The sequence below is a fragment of the Sycon ciliatum genome, chromosome 7 (assembly GCF_964019385.1).
Source record: "Sycon ciliatum chromosome 7, ocSycCili1.1, whole genome shotgun sequence".
Lineage (NCBI taxonomy): Eukaryota > Metazoa > Porifera > Calcarea > Leucosolenida > Sycettidae > Sycon > Sycon ciliatum.
In genome coordinates this window covers 11,636,124-11,641,985 of record NC_088649.1, presented here as the reverse complement: position 1 = coordinate 11,641,985, position 5,862 = coordinate 11,636,124, and positions in this window count along the sequence as shown.

The following is a 5,862-nucleotide window of genomic DNA, read 5'->3' as shown; positions in this document are numbered from 1 at the left end:
GCGACTAAACCATTCACAGCAGTGCCAAATTTTCTGGGTCACTGAATGTGGGTGCCTGCGCCCTACAAGCAAACCAAAAATCAAACCAATGCGACTACTGACATTACAGCTGGATCATGTTGTAGAGAGGTACGTTGAAATTGAAAGGTGAGCACAAATGGTCAAAATCCGACATTTTCTCACCTTTCTGCCCGTTCGCAGCTCAGAAAATGACAATGACCATCCTCATCTCGTTGTGTAGCTGGACATAGACAAGGGCATCCAGAAAAAGACCCACATTTCTCTAAAGAAATCGCCCACGGCTGCTGAAAGCTGATTAATAACCTATCTCCAAGTTTGGGGCTTTTTACCCGTGAATCTTCACTTTGCGACTAAACTATTCACAGCAGTGCCAAATTTTCTGGGTCACTGAATGTGGGTGCCTGCGCCCCACAAGCAAACCAAAAATCAAACCAATGCGATTACTGACATTACAGCTGGGTCATGTTATAGAGAGGTACGTTGAAATTGAAAGGTGAGCACAAATGGTCAAAATCCGACATTTTCTCACCTTTCTGCCCGTTCGCAGCTCAGAAAATGACAATGACCATCCTCATCTCGTTGTGTAGCTGGACATAGACAAGGGCATCAAGAAAAAGATACACATTTCTTTAAAGAATTCGCCCACGGCTGGTGAAAGCTGAATAATAACCTGTTTCCAAGTTTGGGGCTTTTTACCCGTGAATCTTCACTTTGCGACTAAACTATTCACAGCAGTGCCAAATTTTCTGGGTCACTGAATGTGGGTGCCTGCGCCCTACAAGCAAACCAAAAATCAAACCAATGCGACTACTGACATTACAGCTGGATCATGTTGCAGAGAGGTACGTTGAAATTGAAAGGTGAGCACAAATGGTCAAAATCCGACATTTTCTTACCTTTCTGCCCGTTCGCAGCTCAGAAAATGACAATGACCATCCTCATCTCGTTGTGTACCTGGACATAGACAAGGGCACCCAGAAAAAGATCGACATTTCGTTAAAGAACTCGTCCACGGCTGCTGAAAGCTGAATAATAACCTGTTTCCAAGTTTGGGGCTTTTTACCCGTGAATCTTCACTTTGCGACTAAACTATTCACAGCAGTGCCAAATTTTCTGGGTCACTGCATGTGAGTGCCTGCGCCCTACAAGCAAACCAAAAATCAAACCAATGCGACTACTGACATTACAGCTGGGTCATTTTTTAGAAAGGTACGTTGAAATTGAAAGGTGAGCACAAATGGTCAAAATCCGACATTTTCTAACCTTTCTGCCTGTTCGCAGCTCAGAAAATGACAATGACCAACCTCATCTCGTTGTGTAGCTGGACATAGACAAGGGCACCCAGAAAAAGACCCACATTTCTCTAAAGAACTCGCCCACGGCTGCTGAAAGCTGATTAATAACCTGTTTCCAAGTTTGGGGCTGTTTACCCGTGAATCTTCACTTTGCGACTAAACTATTCACAGGAGTGCCAAATTTTCTGGGTCACTGAATGTGGGTGCCTGCGCCCTACAAGCAAACCAAAAATCAAACCAATGCGATTACTGACATTACAGCTGGGTCATGTTTTAGAGAGGTACGTTTAAATTGAAAGGTGAGCACAAAATTATTGGTCAAAATCCGACATTTTCTCACCTTTCTGCCCGTTCGCAGCTAAGAAAATGACAATGACCATCCTCATCTCGTTGTGTAGCTGGACATAGACAAGGGCACCCAGAAAAACACCCACATTTCTTTAAAGAATTGGCCCACGGCTGCTGAAAGCTGAATAATAACCTGTTTCCAAGTTTGGGGCTTTTTACCCGTGAATCTTCACTTTGCGACTAAACCATTCACAGCAGTGCCAAATTTTCTAGGTCACTGAATGTGGGTGCCTGCGCCCTACAAGCAAACCAAAAATCAAACCAATGCGACTACTGACATTACAGCTGGATCATGTTGTAGAGAGGCACGTTGAAATTGAAAGGTGAGCACAAATGGTCAAAATCCGACATTTTCTCACCTTTCTGCCCGTTTGCAGCTCAGAAAATGACAATGACCATCCTCATCTCGTTGTGTAGCTGGACATAGACAAGGGCATCCAGAAAAAGACCCACATTTCTCTAAAGAAATCGCCCACGGCTGCTGAAAGCTGATTAATAACCTATCTCCAAGTTTGGGGCTTTTTACCCGTGAATCTTCACTTTGCGACTAAACTATTCACAGCAGTGCCAAATTTTCTGGGTCACTGAATGTGGGTGCCTGCGCCCTACAAGCAAACCAAAAATCAAACCAATGCGACTACTGACATTACAGCTGGATCATGTTGTAGAGAGGTACGTTGAAATTGAAAGGTGAGCACAAATGGTCAAAATCCGACATTTTCTCACCTTTCTGCCCGTTCGCAGCTCAGAAAATGACAATGACCATCCTCATCTCGTTGTGTAGCTGGACATAGACAAGGGCATCCAGAAAAAGACCCACATTTCTCTAAAGAAATCGCCCACGGCTGCTGAAAGCTGATTAATAACCTATCTCCAAGTTTGGGGCTTTTTACCCGTGAATCTTCACTTTGCGACTAAACTATTCACAGCAGTGCAAAATTTTCTGGGTCACTGAATGTGGGTGCCTGCGCCCTACAAGCAAACCAAAAATCAAACCAATGCGACTACTGACATTACAGCTGGATAATGTTGTAAAGAGGTACGTTGAAATTGAAAGGTGAGCACAAATGGTCAAAATCCGACATTTTCTCACCTTTCTGCCCGTTCGCAGCTCACAAAATGACAATGACCATCCTCATCTCGTTGTGTAGCTGGACATAGACAAGGGCACCCAGAAAAAGACCCACATTTCTCTAAAGAACTCGTCCACGGCTGCTGAAAGCTGATTAATAACCTATCTCCAAGTTTGGGGCTTTTTACCCGTGAATCTTCACTTTGCGACTAAACTATTCACAGCATTGCCCAATTTTACTGGTCATTGAATGTGGGTGCCTGCGCCCTACAAGCAAACCAAAAATCAAACCAATGCGATTACTGACATTACAGCTGGGTCATGTTATAGAGAGGTACGTTGAGATTGAAAGGTGAGCACAAATGGTCAAAATCCGACATTTTCTCCCCTTTCTGCCCGTTCGCAGCTCAGAAAATGACAATGACCATCCTCATCTCGTTGTGTAGCTGGACATAGACAAGGGCACCCAGAAAAAGATCCACATTTCTTTAAAGAATTCGCCCACGGCTGTTGAAAGCTGAATAATAACCTGTTTCCAAGTTTGGGACTTTTTACCCGTGAATCTTCACTTTGCGACTAAACTATTCACAGCAGTGCCAAATTTTCTGGGTCACTAAATGTGGGTGCCTGCGCCCTACAAGCAAACCAAAAATCAAACCAATGCGACTACTGACATTACAGCTGGATCATGTTGCAGAGAGGTACGTTGAAATTGAAAGGTGAGCACAAATGGTGAAAATCCGACATTTTCTCACCTTTCTGCCCGTTCGCAGCTCAGAAAATGACAATGACCATCCTCATCTCGTTGTGTACCTGGACATAGACAAGGGCACCCAGAAAAACACCCACATTTCTCTAAAGAACTCGTCCACGGCTGCTGAAAGCTGATTAATAACCTATCTCCAAGTTTGGGGCTTTTTACCCGTGAATCTTCACTTTGCGACTAAACTATTCACAGCATTGCCCAATTTTACTGGTCACTGAATGTGGGTGCCTGCGCCCTACAAGCAAACCAAAAATCAAACCAATGCGACTACTGACATTACAGCTGGGTCATGTTATAGAGAGGTACGTTGAAATTGAAAGGTGAGCACAAATGGTCAAAATCCGACATTTTCTCCCCTTTCTGCCCGTTCGCAGCTCAGAAAATGACAATGACCATCCTCATCTCGTTGTGTAGCTGGACATAGACAAGGGCACCCAGAAAAAGATCCACATTTCTTTAAAGAATTGGCCCACGGCTGCTGAAAGCTGAATAATAACCTGTTTCCAAGTTTGGGACTTTTTACCCGTGAATCTTCACTTTGCGACTAAACTATTCACAGCAGTGCCAAATTTTCTGGGTCACTGAATGTGGGTGCCTGCGCCCTACAAGCAAACCAAAAATCAAACCAATGCGACTACTGACATTACAGCTGGATCATGTTGCAGAGAGGTACGTTGAAATTGAAAGGTGAGCACAAATGGTCAAAATCCGACATTTTCTCACCTTTCTGCCCGTTCGCAGCTCAGAAAATGACAATGACCATCCTCATCTCGTTGTGTAGCTGGACATAGACAAGGGCACCCAGAAAAAGATCCACATTTCGTTAAAGAATTCGCCCACGGCTGCTGAAAGCTGAATAATAACCTGTTTCCAAGTTTGGGGCTTTTTACCCGTGAATCTTCACTTTGCGACTAAACTATTCACAGCAGTGCCAAATTTTCTGGGTCACTGCATGTGAGTGCCTGCGCCCTACAAGCAAACCAAAAATCAAACCAATGCGACTACTGACATTACAGCTGGGTCATTTTTTAGAAAGGTACGTTGAAATTGAAAGGTGAGCACAAATGGTCAAAATCCGACATTTTCTAACCTTTCTGCCCGTTCGCAGCTCAGAAAATGACAATGACCATCCTCATCTCGTTGTGTAGCTGGACATAGACAAGGGCACCCAGAAAAAGACCCACATTTCTCTAAAGAACTCGCCCACGGCTGCTGAAAGCTGATTAATAACCTATCTCCAAGTTTGGGGCTTTTTACCTGTGAATCTTCACTTTGCGACTAAACTATTCACAGCAGTGTCAAATTTTCTGGGTCACTGAATGTGGGTGCCTGCGCCCTACAAGCAAACCAAAAATCAAACCAATGCGACTACTGACATTACAGCTGGATCATGTTGTAAAGAGGTACGTTGAAATTGAAAGGTGAGCACAAATGGTCAAAATCCGACATTTTCTTACCTTTCTGCCCGTTCGCAGCTCAGAAAATGACAATGACCATCCTCATCTCGTTGTGTAGCTGGACATAGACAAGGGCACCCAGAAAAAGACCCACATTTCTCTAAAGAACTCGCCCACGGCTGCTGAAAGCTGATTAATAACCTGTTTCCAAGTTTGGGGCTTTTTACCCGTGAATCTTCACTTTGCGACTAAACTATTCACAGCAGTGCCAAATTTTCTGGGTCACTGCATGTGAGTGCCTGCGCCCTACAAGCAAACCAAAAATCAAACCAATGCGACTACTGACATTACAGCTGGGTCATTTTTTAGAAAGGTACGTTGAAATTGAAAGGTGAGCACAAATGGTCAAAATCCGACATTTTCTAACCTTTCTGCCCGTTCGCAGCTCAGAAAATGACAATGACCATCCTCATCTCGTTGTGTAGCTGGACATAGACAAGGGCACCCAGAAAAAGACCCACATTTCTCTAAAGAACTCGCCCACGGCTGCTGAAAGCTGATTAATAACCTATCTCCAAGTTTGGGGCTTTTTACCTGTGAATCTTCACTTTGCGACTAAACTATTCACAGCAGTGTCAAATTTTCTGGGTCACTGAATGTGGGTGCCTGCGCCCTACAAGCAAACCAAAAATCAAACCAATGCGACTACTGACATTACAGCTGGATCATGTTGTAAAGAGGTACGTTGAAATTGAAAGGTGAGCACAAATGGTCAAAATCCGACATTTTCTTACCTTTCTGCCCGTTCGCAGCTCAGAAAATGACAATGATCATCCTCATCTCGTTGTGTAGCTGGACATAGACAAGGGCACCCAGAAAAAGACCCACATTTCTCTAAAGAACTCGCCCACGGCTGCTGAAAGCTGATTAATAACCTATCTCCAAGTTTTGGGCTTTTTACCC